Source organism: Canis lupus, chromosome 12 (assembly GCF_011100685.1).
Source record: "Canis lupus familiaris isolate Mischka breed German Shepherd chromosome 12, alternate assembly UU_Cfam_GSD_1.0, whole genome shotgun sequence".
Lineage (NCBI taxonomy): Eukaryota > Metazoa > Chordata > Mammalia > Carnivora > Canidae > Canis > Canis lupus.
Window position 1 is genome coordinate 25,805,740 of NC_049233.1, and position 14,976 is coordinate 25,820,715.

General features: G+C 37.1%; 1 protein-coding gene across 6 annotated transcripts in view; it reads right to left on the bottom strand.

Moving 5' to 3' along the window:
* The window catches only part of KHDRBS2 (KH RNA binding domain containing, signal transduction associated 2), a 569,820-nt gene that overhangs the window by 10,620 nt on the left and 544,224 nt on the right, over positions 1-14,976 (bottom strand). For 4 of the 6 annotated variants that reach the window (XR_005367887.1, XR_005367884.1, XR_005367886.1 and 1 more), the window contains exons 11-13: positions 13,166-13,199; positions 12,466-12,634; positions 2,465-2,581 (exon numbers count right to left, since the gene is read on the bottom strand). The gene's annotated coding sequence lies outside the window, so the exon portion shown is untranslated. The remainder of the gene's footprint in view (positions 1-2,464; positions 2,582-12,465; positions 12,635-13,165; positions 13,200-14,976) is intronic. The other 2 variants (XR_005367885.1, XR_005367883.1) reach the window with 1 other exon arrangement.

Here is a 14,976-nt window from a genome sequence, read left to right on the forward strand (position 1 = left end):
ATTTTATTTATTTATTCATGAGAGACACAGGCAGAGGGAGAGAGAGAGAGACAGAGACAGAGACACAGGCAGAGGGAGAGAGCCTGATGTGGGACTTGATCCCAAGACGCCAGGATCATGCTCTGAGCCAAAGGCAGACACTCAACCGCTGAGCCACCCAGGGGTCCCAATGCTTTTGTTTTTTATTTTTATCTGCAAGGTGTGACACTCACTTTCTTATTTTCATCATTCCTTTAATACCTATTGCCTTATATACCCAAGGATTTCATATATTTAATTTGTTTGAAGGCATTTAAATATATAACCCCCTACATAATGTAAAAAGTTGCATTTGCTTCCCCAAAGCAGGCATGTTATCAGCCTACGTGTCTACTTAAACAGTACTATCATATTCTAACATATATGTTCTAATCTACTTTTGTAATTGTTCTCAGAACCAATTTATAAGTTTTACAAGAAAATCAATTTCATTACTTGATAGTCTCAATTTCAATTTGCTCCAAATAGTTTTGATTATTTCCAGGAATTCTTCAATTCTGAAAGGATGAGACCAGTGTGCACATACTTAAGATGTAGTTTTTTTTTTAAGATTTTTAAGTTTATTCATTTGAGAGAGACAGAAGGAGAACATGAGTGGAGGGGGGGGTGGTGAGGGGCAGAGGGAGAGGGAGAAGCAGACTCCTGCTGAGCAGGGAGCCTGACTCAGGGCTCAATCCCAGCACCCTGGGAGGGATCATGATCTGAGCCAAAGGCAGATGCTTGACCGACTGAGCCACCCAGCACCCCTTAAGATGTAGTTCTTTAAAGCCAACTCCCAAAGGGAATTTTAAAATTTAATTGGATGATGTGTGGCTCCCCATGATGGCCACTTAAAAGAGAGCTCATCTGAATGTGTAAATTCTGGTGTGTGTGTGTGTGTTCTGATCTGTATATATTTAGACACACACACACATATGTATACTTCACATTTCCAACTCATTTGATAATGGATCACCCTTATTTTCTTTATATAACTTCTGATAACACCCCAATTTCCCATGTAAATAGAACTGTGTTATTTAGGCTAATGATTATGATGATGGCAGCATCTCTCATAGTTTTTTTAATAAACACACATTTTTGTGTGTGTGTGCTTTGAACAGTTTCTTGTGTTTTCATTCAGGTTAACATCTACAAATTGCATGGTTATGGAAAGTTATTTAAAATCTCTGAGCCTCAATTTCCGTATTTGTAAAACAGAGGTAGCATTACACCTATTCATATGGTTGCTGAGAGGATTCACTGAGTCAGTCCCTGCAAAGTGGCTGGAACCATGTTCAGTTGCTGAATACTGGCATGATCTTGTCAATTCCCTAGGCCCACAAGACAGCACTATTTCTAATAGTGGCTATCTTTCCTTTTGGTAGTTTCCAGTTATAGGAATGTTATATAAATAAGCACACAGTGCTATAAATAGAGATACGTTTTTCTAAAATGAGCACTAAATAAACTCAGAACACCATGTGTATTACAATAGTCTGTGTTTAGGGGTACCAGGTGCATCAGTTCGTTGAGGTTCCTACTCTTGTTTTCAGTTCAGGTCATGATATCAGGGTCTTGATCGTGGGATGGCCCTATGTGGGGCTTCACACTCAGAGGGTAGGGAAGTCTACTTGAGATTCTTTCCCTCCCTCTCCCTCTGCTTGCACTTACACACACTCTTTCTTTCTCTCAAATAAATAAACCTTAAAAAAAAACTGGCTACAAAATTAACTTTAAAAAAACAAACAAACTGGGGCACCTGGTGGCTCAGTGCATTAAGCATCTGCCTTTGGCTGAGGTCATGATCCCAGGGTCCTGTGATCCAGCCATGTTGGGCTCCCTGCTTAGCAGAGAGTCTACTTCTCCCTCTCCCTTTGCCTGCTACTCCACCCACTTGTGCTCTAGCATACTCTCTTTCTCTCTCTCTCACATAAATAAAATCTTTAAAATAAACAAACCTATCCAATAGTTTGTGTTTAGAGAACCCTTCTAGATTTAAAAAAAGTAGGCAGGGCCAAAAAAAAAATATAGTATTTGTCTGTACCCCAGAAGACAACTACCTTTTCGCTTCTGTGTTGCTTTTCATGGGTTAAAAAAAAAAATACAGGGGCACCTAGGTGGCTCCGTGGTTGAATGTCTGCCTTTGACTCAGGTCATGATCCCGGGGTCCTGCAATGGAGTCCCAGGAGCCGTTTCTCCCTCTGCCTGTGTCTCTGTCTCTCTCTCCATGTCTCTCATGAGTAAATAAATAAAATCTTAAAAAAAACCCCACACACAACTCATCATTTCTGGAGGACCATTTATTATATAATAAAAAAATTATATGGGCATTATTCATAGTATGCAAATGTAAAGCACTTGGGAATTGTTGGAAGATGCTTTAATACATATTATTGATCTATCTAGTATTAAGAAGATCATTATTCTGGTTTCTTGAACTTACAAAGTTGTGAAGAATATGGTCTTTGTATTTGGCTTTTGTGTATGTTCAGAAGAGTCCGTGAGGCTTCTTGGCAACCATAACACCATCTTCACCTTCTAAAAAAATACATTTCATCACCTATGCAATCAGAAATATTTATTAGGTATTTAGACTCTTTTGTATCTAACTTTTATCAGGAATAGACAAGTAGAAAATGAGTATATATGGTATGTATTCAAATGCACAATTCTATCATCTTTAGAACCTCTACTGTTATAGATCTAAGGATAAAATAAGATCACTGAGAAATGACTGTCAAAGCATCCTATAAATGCTGAAACATGAAAATATGTTTACTGGTGGCAACATAATAAATTGGTGTGTGGGATTTTCATACTTAGGTCTATAATTTTACTTATTTTATATCTCAAAGGAGGGACCAACCTCAGTCAGTATTTTTACCAACAGAGATATCAATAAGTCAATAAAACATAATGTTTATGTAAGTTAATATGTAATTATCTATAGTTATATGTAATCATAGATAATTCTATAACTCAAATACTGAGTCCTAAAACATTTGCTAACCATTTCTCCTTGACATAGAAATTAATTCAGTTCAATTTAGTTGTGACACATTGGGTTTTTAAAAATAATTTAAAAGCCACACTTTTTAAATTTTGAAATCAGATGCTTCTCATAATCAATATCCAAAATTTTGCTGATTATTTATCTCTTATGTTTAAAAGCTTTCATTAATTTGTCTTACAACCAATTCTGTTTCATAGTTAAAGAAGTAGAGGATATCATACCACTATGTGTCCAGAGACCTTTTGTGGATATAAGTGCACATTACTTAATTAGCCTCTATCATCTTTTATGCATTTCATTTACTTATTTATTTTGCTATGAAGTATTTATGAATGCTTATTCTACTTTAGTCCTTAAATGTTGTGATGTAGAGGTCACAGACTCTTTAATGTTAGTTTTTGTTTTCAAAGGCCAAATTGTGAATGATTAATGTGTATAAAAATATATGGAAGCAAAAAAATATATATATGGAAGCAATGATCTAATGCATCCATAGCATTCATGGACTAGCTGTACTCCTCTCAATGAGAATCGTAAGACATAGCACTGAAATCACAAAAAAAGGGGTTCTAATTAAGAATAGCTTGGGAGTTGATCAGTACCTTTGGCTCAGGTCATGATCTTGGGTTCCTGGGATCGAGTCCTGCATTGGGCTCCCGGCAGGGAGCATGCTTCTCTCTCTGTCTCTCATGAATAAATAAAATATTTTAAAAAAACGTATAGAAAATTGTCTCGGAAGGGACTCATATTCAGATTGCAAATTGACCCAACATACCTTTTTTTTCCTTTATTTTAAATTTCATATAAAGAAGCAAAACCAAATTACTATAATAATATTTTAAGATATACTTTAAAAAGGCCCTCAGTATTATGCCATCTTGAGTTTTTATGAAATTAGCTGCCTTTCAAACTTCTTGAAATATTTTCATTTATTCCACTATCTCTATATATAGTTCCTGTAGTACAACACACGTGAGCCCAATGTCCCAAAGTCTTTGTGTAGGGTAAGAGTAGAATCTGACTTCATAATGAGAAAGAGGAGTGGCCAGTAATACTATCACCATGAAAACAAAGATGTCCTATGCGTTCCCCAGCCACTTGAAGGCTTCTGTCACCATATTATCATCACTATTTTTTCTATCCCCATTCTAGTAGAGTCAGATTGTGCAATTCATTCGCTTAGTCTGTCAGAACGTCTGTATTTTGCACTTTCCATCAGGTGGTGTGGTTGATCTTTGGAATTTAGAGATGAACACATGTTCCACCTCAAGGTCAGCCTCATGTGGAGTGGACAAATAATAGCCAATAATATCTGGCATAGCAATAACATGGAAAAACCATAGGAGCAGAGAAGAGGGCAGTCATTCTAGCACAGCTTGGCTTAATAAGGAAAGAGACGAAGTTTTGTCTTAAAGAGCCAATGTCTGGCCTGAGTGATAGAATATGAGTAGGAATTAACCAAATAGTTATGTTTGCGTGTTTTTCCTCTTCACTAGATCTCACATTCTGATATTTCAGATTTAGTTCTCGGTTTTCTTGCCTAATTTCTGTACACTCCTCTTGTGATAGTGTCATTGATCTCAGGCCTAAGGGCCATTTCTATATTAATTATTTCTAGGTAGGCATAGGAGGGCAGATCTTTCCTTTAAGCCTTTTTTTTTTTTTAAGATTTTATTTATTTATTCATGAGAGAGAGAAAGAGAGAGGGAGAGAGAGGCAGAGACACGGGCAGAGAGAGAAGCAGGCTCCATGCAGGGAGCCCAATGTGGGACTCCATCCCGAGTCTCCAGGATCAGGCCCTGGGCTGAAGGCGGTGCCAAACCGCTGAACTACCCGGGCATTTCATCATTTCTACTTCTTAAGAATCTCTCATACTTAGTTCTCTACATCTCCATTGCCAGCTCTTCAGTCTAAGCTAGAAATCTCTCTTGTTTAGATTAGTTTAATATTCTGCTAGGCTGTCTTATTTTCCTGATGTCCCCTTTCCATTAATTCTCCATACAGCAACCAGAGTTATCTTTTGAAACATGGATCCTATATACACTAGCTCCTTCTTTATGTATCTTTTAGCAGTGTCTGGTTTGCACTGAGAACACCCTAATCCGAAAACCCTGTGTGATCTCACCTTCCTAGCTCTTCTCATACCATTCCCTCCCACTGCTCACCAGAATCCAGTTACAGACCCAGTGACTTATGTACATTCTTTTTCCCACCACAACATCTGTACTACTGTTCTTTCTGCATGAAATTGCTCTTCTTCCAGCACTTTGAATGGCTCTTTCCTTTTCTTCCTTTAGGTGTTGCTTAAATGTCACTTCCTCACCTAGGCCTTCTGTAATTGGCTTTATTTAGAAACTAAATAAGTATTGTTAAATGAAATACATTTTATACTTCATAAAGAAGAAGCAAGCAGAGGAAAGTGTAGTCAAGTAGAGAAGGATGTTCCCTCTTTTTTTTTTTTTTTTTAAAGAACTAACGGTGTTTCTGTATTATGTTACATTGTTAACATGGGAAATGTAGTGCCAATCTTGATGAGGTAAAGGAATTCAAACAACTATGGGGAAAATAAATAGCCTTTAAACGAACAAGTTTGTAAATCATTGAAGTAAATCACTTGTGATTTCTTAGCAAGAGTGGGGTTCTGCTTGTTTGTTTTGTTTTTGTTTTGCTTTGGCTAGAGGTTATTAAAAAGTAGATTATGATAAGCTCTTCTCCAAATTTTCTAGACCAAGAAAGGTAAGAGTAATCTTTGTCATTTGGTATGTAAAAGGTATATGAAGGAACATTTTCTACCAGGAATAAAAATGAAAGAAAAACTGCTCAAGAGGACCTAACAAAATCTTAGGATTCTGACCTTCTACCGTGCCATTTTACATTTCTTTTTTTTTTAATTTTTAATTTTATATTTATTTTTTTTTTACATCACAACCACGTCCTTTATTTATTTATTTATTTTTAATTGGAGTTCAATTTGCCATCATATAGCATATCACCCAGTGCTCATCTGGTCAAGTGCCCCCCTCAGTGCTCGTCACCCAGTCACCCCAACCCCCGCCCACCTCCCCTTCCACTACCCCTTGTTCGTTTCCCAAAGTTAGGAGTCTCTCATGATCGGTCACCCTCACTGATATTTTCATCATTTTCTCTCCTTTCCGCTTTATCCCCTGTCACTATTTTTCATATTCCCCAAATGAATGAGAACATATAATGTTTGTCCTTCTCCGATTGCCATTTTACATTTCTAATACAGCTAAGGCTATACTCCCTCTTACTTATGTGTACCTTCTCTCTTTTTCTCCTTGCTCCATCTTAGTGTGAATTTATTCATTATGTATTAGAAGTACACCTGCCTTAATTTGGAATTGGTCACAAAAATAATAATAGAGAGATTAGAATATGATTAGTGAGCATTTATTGAGGGTTTACTATGTGCCAGGCATTATTCTAAGGGCCTAGCATGCTCTAGCTTCATCAGTCCAGTAAGAAGCCCTGTGAGTTAGGTATTAGCACCATCTCCATTTTATAGATGAGGAAACAAAAACAAAGCAAGGTTGTCTACTTGCCTGTGATCTCACTGTTAAGAAACTGGTAACCACGGAGTGAACACAGAGACATGTTCATTTGACAAGAAACTAAAAAGATTAGCACAGATATTGGTGAAATGTAGAAGACATGTAATTCACAAGCCTATGTTATGAACATGCTGTGAGGAGATAGAGAGTAAATGTACCTCTGAACGCAAAGATCTGAGTCTAATTGGGTACAATAAACAGACGCATGAGGAGTGACATGGACCACAGTGTGCAGGGAAAGCCATTATAAATGGAATAAACAGAGCATGGTTGAGTTCATCCTTGTCACAGGAAATGAGTTAGAGCCATGGCATTTATGGCATTTACTTAATTGATGGTGAAGGCAGTGGGCATATATTGAGTTGGACACGGAAAATAAGGGCTTAAACTTAGGAAGCCAAACATAGATGCATTTTCTACTGAAGGAGACCTGACACAAGGTGGAGATTGGAGAAGATGTGTTCTAAACTTGCTACAGTCTACTGTTCCCTTTGTCTGCCTATTTCCCTACTGATCAGTGTTGCTCAATAAAATCTAGCATGTCTAGAAGTGGGGCACAGACACTAGGCTTTTGTGAGATAACCAGTGTCTCTCATGTGTTTGTCAGTAAAATATTCCTAGTACAAAACAAAACAAACCTTTCACTCCACGATTTGAAAATTAATTTCTGTCCAGCACAAGAGGCCTTGGACCTTTCAGAGTGCTCAGCAGCAATTCCACAATTTTTTTTTTTTAATAATCCCTCAGTGCCAAGGAGGTTCTGGAGCAGTAGGACTACAAAAATAAACATAGTTCTTTCATTTTGGAGCATATAGGCTAATTCAAGACAGAGAGAAAGACATGCATATATTTCATACACTGCGGTATGGGGCCCCAAAGAGTGGACAAGAGTGTCAACCCAACGATGAGTAGGAAAGTTTAGAGAACACTACTAGAAAGGTGGTTATTTGATTGAGAACTGATAACACAACAAAGTAAAATAAAAGGAAAAGAGGGTCATTTCAGGAAAGGGGAGCAGTACAAGCAATGCAATAGGATGAGGTGTAGAGAAAAATGTGAACGATCTTTGTAAGATGTTATTTTTAGAAGCTAGACATTAAGGTTAGCAGAAACAAGGAACAGATTTTTTTCTCTGCCTCCACCTCAGGACTCGGCACAGAATGGGCTCACGGGAGACTCACCATTTACCTAAAGGAGAAGGATCTGCAAAGGGTACAGTGATTGCAGGATTTCATGCTCCAGAAGAACTTCTGAGATCTTTATGGTAAATGCAGAGGAACTGTACTTCCAGCAGTGTTACTTGCCTAAGAATTCAGTTGAGCAAGTGGCCCTAGGTCAGTTAGTGTCCAGTCAAGGAAAACAGGATTCACTTAGAATATTCATCAAATGGAGGATTTAATCAATTCATGAATTGATGAAAGCATAAAACAGGTGATGAAAGAGACAGAAGAAGCCAATCAGACAAAAGTGAGGTGACAGGACATTCAGTGACAGGAGCAAGCCACATCCAACCCTAGCTGGAGGGGCACAGGATGAAAAGAGGCAGGAGCCATAGGTTACCTGGTAAGAGTGAAACATGACAGGATTCAGCAGCAGGAGGTGGGCATGGAGATACACAGCTGTAGCCTGAGAAGGTGCAGGAGGCAAGCAATGTTGAGAGACGTGCCCTGACTGCTCCCTTCTTTCTAATCTCCTGTCTCCTCCCAGTGTCCCAACTCCCAAGTTCCATTGGAAGAAGCCAGCTACATACAGTTGCCCTGAGACTGGGCTCTAGGGAAGGAAGCCTCAGAGGTCAAAATTTCCTGTCCCCCAGTGGGCCAGGGGGAGGGCAAGCAAACAAGCCCAAGACCCCATCAAGAGAGTTAAGTTATAGAAATCAAGGACTATCTTGATGATGAAAGGAAGCTTGCACTGTAATGACTGGGTTCTTAGAAGGTTTGAGTATAAGGAAAAATACCTTTAAAATATGTTTCCTTTCTTTCTCTGCTTTGCTTGGCTAGAAGGTCAACGTAAAATCAGAACATCTGTATGCACACCCCCAAAAGTAGTTCTAATTTGGCTAGAAACACTCATCAGTGAAGAAAACTAATTTTTTTCTCTAACAGAAATTGCATTTTAATGTCCTATTTTGTAAAACTTAGCCTACATGTAAGATTTTCTGTGTGTTGTGCTAGTACATTCTACAAATCAGAAGATCCTTCAATTATCAAACAAAGGCTTATTTGCCTAAATTACTGTGCTGGCCTGACACTGAGATGAGGGGTTTGTTTTGAGTCTTTGCACATTTAGTGACCTGCGGTATTTTGATAAATGCCATTGCCTAGAACTATTCAGTAGGAGGTTTGGGCACCATCTGTGTTTGTTTCTGTAGGAGCAGTAACTGCCTAGAGAAAAATCTGATGCTCATTTCAAAGATGCAGTATAAACAAAATTCAAGATGATGCCTTTAACATAATTATTCCACCTTTCATTTACATAGTACTTTATGCATTTTAAAGTGATTTGATATGCTTTCATTTAACAGATCTTCACAGAACTTGTGGAAGTTAGGTATTGGCTTCTAAAAGATATAAAAGCTCAACAAGGAAAATAACACTGAAAATAGGCAGTCTTTCAGGAGAACACTATAAAATACCATATAGTTTCATCTCATGCTGATGGTAATAGAAAATACTTATTGATCACCTTCCCTGTATCAGGCACTTTAAAAGTGCATATATTAATTCATTTAATCATCAGAACAATCCTATGAATTAGGTATTACTATATTCTTATTTTAAGGAGAAAGGGACTAAGAGAGACAAGGAGGCTAACTGGCATAATAAGAGATATGAGCCCTAGCAGTCTAACAAAATACTGTCTTTCTTAAGCCATGTCTTCTTTAAATATACACTTAGCAAGCAGTGTTATTAATTACAGACATATATTTATATTGGTTTTTTTCTTCTTCTAAAATGTCCATTTAACTCAGTGATGTGCTGGTGCTGGTAAACTGGCTTACACTTGCTTTCTGGCGGGGGATAAAGCTCTAATTTACAGCATACTATGGTCTGAATGCTTGTTCTGCCTCTCTCTCAGGAAAATTCATGCTGGAATCCTCATGCCCAGGTGATGGTGTTAGAAAGTAGGGCCTTTGGGATATGATTAGGACATGAAGGTGGAGCCCTCATGAATGGGAATAGTGATCTTATAAAATGGATTCCACTGAGCTCCTTCACCCTTCTGCCATGCAGGGATAGAAAGAAAAGCCTTCTCCAGAAGGCAACCTGGAGGAAGGCCCTCACACAACCATGCCGGCCTCCTGATGTCACACACCCAGCCTATGGAGCTATGAGGAATTAATTTCTGTTGTTTAAAAGCTATCCACTCTATATAATTTTTTAAAATAACAGCCTGAATGGACTATACTAAGACAAAGCCCTTGATGATTTTGATAGTCTAAATAGTCCCACCAGGGTCTGCGTCATACTACCAAAGTGAAGTCTCAGAATGCTTAGTTGAGAAGAGATGCGGGTATTTGGATCTCATTGGCTTATGGCTCCAGCACACCAGTGGCTGATTAAAATTACTGTTGTACTCAAGATGACATGTATGTCATGGATGTGACGATCCACTCTTAAAATATTCTTAAAACACAAATTCATTCTATTTTCAGATGTTTTATGCAACTCAATATGAATTAAACTGTTTCAGATATGTTCAATGTTCAATCACTACTGATAATGAATGTTATAATCATGTTTATGTTGGAATGTTTTTCACTGATGATCATCAGGCTTGTTGGGATGAGGTGCTCATGTAGTATCTGGAAAGAAGGGAGGGGAAGTTGAAAAAGTGCAGCGATTCATATGGTAGCAGATACATACCTTGAGCTAGATACTAGCCATTTTTCAAACCAAAGTTCCTTAGGTTATTTTGCAGCCAATATGGTTACTGAAATTCCAATTAGCAATCTGGAAGTCTTGGGTTTGGGTCCACCTAATAATTCCATGTGTCTGTTACAGAATATAGTCATGTCAAGAGTTCATCCAATAGTCCTTTAAGGAAGAGTGCCCATTCGTTTAAGCCCCTGTATCCTAGATCCACATCAATGGAACCAGAAACAATGGGGTTGGACAATCAGGACTTCCCTTGAGTGGCACCGAGGCTGAGCTGACAGGCATCCTGTTCTGTGACAGTTGTTTCTGCCCAAGCTCCCTCTTCTGGATCCTACCTGTCTCTTTTCTAATACCAAAAAAAAGTAGTATCTGCCTTAATTGTCACAGCTGCTTCATGTTAAAAATATTTTTACAAATACACGTCTACAAGTAAACATCATGTGATGCTTTCCACTTTCTCCTTTATTCTCCAAAATCAATATATGAATAAGAAATTCAAAGCTTTCTATCATCATGTCACCATATTCTTTTCTCATCTGTGTTTTTTTTCTGTTTATTCTTTCTTCTTTCTATTATTTGTCTTGTCTATGAAACTGTTTCCAAAAGTATTATAAAATTCCATGGAGGGGAATATGAATATCCCCTAACATTTTTTTTACAACGACAATAACAACAACATGCTAAGGAAGCTTGGCTCCTTTGGTGCTGGGGAGATGTAATACAGTGATTAAAGATTCTCAGTGATCTTTCTGACAGTCATGCCTTTTATTTTTTGCTGTCTACAAGACACTCATTTTATTTTATTTTTTGTTTAAATTTAGTTAGCCAACATAAAGTACATCCTTAGTTTCAGATTTAGTGTTCAATGATTTATCAGTTGCATGTAACACCCAGTGCTCATCACATCATGTGCCCTCCTTAATGCTTATCACCCAATTACCCCAACCACCCCCTCCTCTCCAGCAACCTTCAGTTTGTTTCCTATAGTTAAGAGTCTCATGGTTTTCTCCCTCTCTAATGACTTCCCATTCAGTTTCCCTCCCTTTCCCCATGATCCTCTGCAATATCAACTGAGTATGAGTGAAATTATATGATAATTGTCTTTCCCTAATTGACAGTCATGCATTTAGAACTGTTAACTGCCCAAACCAAAGCAATGGCAAAACAACCCTATTCTAAAAAAAAAAAAAAAAAAAAAAAAAAGTCTGCAGAAAGCTTGGGAAAGCTTATAAAGGCTTCCACTGACAGGTTTGGTGATTTTGTCCTCCGTGGAGAGGCTGCTCTGAGAAGAGGGGTTTACCAGCTGTCTAGGCACAAGCATGGATGGGAAAGGCCCCTGTTGTTAAGATGTTTGTAACTCTTTTGCCTTTTTAATCTTTTTTATTGAGAAAGAAAAATTCTAAAAAGCTTATTTTTATAAAGTAACAATTGTTAAAAGTCTTTGCCAGGTTATTGGTTCTGGATCAAGAAACAAACTGACAAAACCTTCATAGATCAAATGCTTGATCCTTCAAATGGAAACCATTGGAATCTTACAAACAAGGTAGAATGAATAAACCAGGGAAATCTAAATGTCTTGTTTGTTCAACAAACAAATATATGTCAGGCATATTTTAGATACCAATCCCTATGATATAGGGATTTGAATAAAATATCGATTTTGTCCTTGGCAGTTTGCAATCTAAACTGCATTTACTAATTGTGACAAAAATCCTTTATTATGGGTAGTAAAATCTATAATCTTTTTCTATATATCTATATACGGATACATCTTTCTCTATATATAATAATATACAAGCTTTCAAGCAAGACTTGAAACCTGAGTTTCATATTAGAAGATAATGGAACACTTCCAGGTGTTTATTGTTACACATTTTATCATCCAATTCATCTAATAGGAATCTGAAATTCAGGCAGAAAACATTAAAGGCAAGATTTTGTTTTGAGCATAAAAGGGGGAAAAAAGTTCTAGTTTACCTACCTTCTGTTGGTATCTGACTTTTCATCCAAATCTCACCTCTTCTAGAGGCCATCTTTTAAAATTCCAGGCCAGGTTAACCTCTTCTTTTTAAAGCTGCATAATTAACATATTAATATGTTCCACACATATTTTAATCTGTGGTTGTTATTCATAGTCACTTCAGAATCACCTGCGGAGTTTAAAAAATACACATTTCCAGGCTCCAACCTCAGAAACTTTAATAAGTCAATGCAAAATGGTCCTGGCATTTGTATTTTTAAAGCACATCACACACAATGCATTCCCAGTAAGAACCACTGTTTAGATTACACTGTATGATTTGGCATTTTATAATAGCATATAATCCCTCTGTGTACATTTATGTTCTTATATCCCCAAGTGAATTTAAGTATCTTTTGGGTATAGACACAGACTTCTATTTACTCTGTTTTCAGCAGCACACAGAACCTACTCTGCACTATTAAGAATTTCTATACTTCGTTTTGAAAAAGGAATTTCTTTCTACAACCTCTCTATAATACTATCATATCTGCTTTTCTATCCATATGCTTTACACAGTGGTTGAAAAAATTGATTATAAGCAAATATTATTTATTCATCTTTATTTAATACTGCTTTTCAGAAAGGTTCTTGAATTAGGGCAATCTCTAGAGAGTTTCAGAGAAAGATGCTAATGCTAGCATAGTGGAGTTAAACTTACATTGGTTCAAATCCAAATTCTCTTCTTATCTGGCCTATGGTGAAGAGAAAAACAAAAGAAAAAAGTTTATAAAGTGAAGGCCCTTAGTAAGCACTTACTGTACAATAGCTAATATAAATATGAGATGTTAGGGAAGTCCTTTCCTCCCCAAGAATTTTCCTCAGTGTTCAGATTTCATGCTACTGTATATCCCAAAAACCAGTTGCTCCCAGAGACATCTAATCTAGTCAGAGAATGTCAGAGCTGGGGAGGCCTGCTGAAATGAAATGATCCTTGATCTTCCTTTTAACCTCTGGGGTAATTTAGGATAAGTAGCTAAAGCAATCTGTACACATTCATGGGATTGGAATGTTCTACCTCACAGAGCTATTTTAAGAGTCAGGGAATGCAGGGAAAGCTCTAAGTACAAAAACTAGTCAATTAATCATTGTTATTATCATTAATATAGTAATAGTAATATTCTGAACCACAACCTAGTTCAGTTGAGTGCTCTTTTCCTGCATCTTAAAATGCATATTCCTTATAAAAATACAATTTATAACAGCTAATAAGAATGACAAGTTAAAACTATTGATAATCTTTAAATGTATTTGGTAAAACCAAGTTACTCATTTCGACCAGCAAATAGAAAAATAGCATACCGTCTTCTGACCTATGTTGTTAAAGAGTCAGACCTTTGTCTGATTTCAGGTTTGCCCACTCTGAGAGGACCCATGCTGTTCAATCCCTCTGTCTTGGTTTCTTCGACCCTAAGTAGGATAGGGGAAATCAAATATCTCCCTCGTTGGGTTACTGTGAAGAATTCATTATACATGAAAGTATTTCAAAGTCTCAGACAAATAGCAAGTTTCCAATAAAGGTTATTTTATTATTCTTAACATTGTGTTTTTATTTGTAGATAAGATTACCATAATTTCTCATCCATATGGGGCATGTCTGAAAGTGAAAGGTGGTACTCTTAATTACACTGGGACAACAAGCATAAACCAGGATGAATGGTCACTTTATCTACAATGTATTTTCTAACTAAAAACAAATTCCTAAGGTAGTGTTAAATTGTGCAGAAGAATTTACATGGAACTCTTTGGAAAGATGGTATGTGTGGGTCAGATTCAAGATGGGTACAAAATAATGCTGCTGGCCTTCTCCCAAGCTCCTCTGAGACATGAGGAGGAGAGGAGGCATGATGTTTCTATAGTATTTGTAACTTAGCTGAAGATTTCCTAAAGTCTCTCTGACTAGGTCCTGGAAAGTACACTTTAATTTTTAAAGAAAAAATTATTTTAATTACTTTTAAGAGAAATTTTCTGAAATCTCTTATGCAATTTCTTGTCTCATTAAAACAAATATACACACTGTGATTTATACTCTTGAAACAAATTATTTTTTGCTTTTTTATATTTTTTTAAGTTTATCTATTTATGCAAGCAATCTCTACACCCATCATTGGGCTTGAACTCATGATCCTCAGATCAAGAGTTGCATGCTTTTCCAACAGAGCCAGCCAGGAGACCTGCAAATTATTTTTTAATAAGAGTGTGCTTGAAGAAGGAAACAAACTTCTATTTTGAATCATTCATTTCACTGCCTACCCATCCATCCATACATTTATTTCTCCTTTTGTTTTAAAACAAAGTAGAATTTTAGGAAGGAACAAATAATCATGTCCCTAGTCTATGGTGTTCTGTCCCAAGCTGCTCCATTCCACCCCATTTCATTCTACAAATATTTACTGGACGCCCACTGTATGTCATCCTTCTTGCCGGCAACACTGAACCCTCCCTCTAAGACAAGAAGGTGATGGAGAAGGA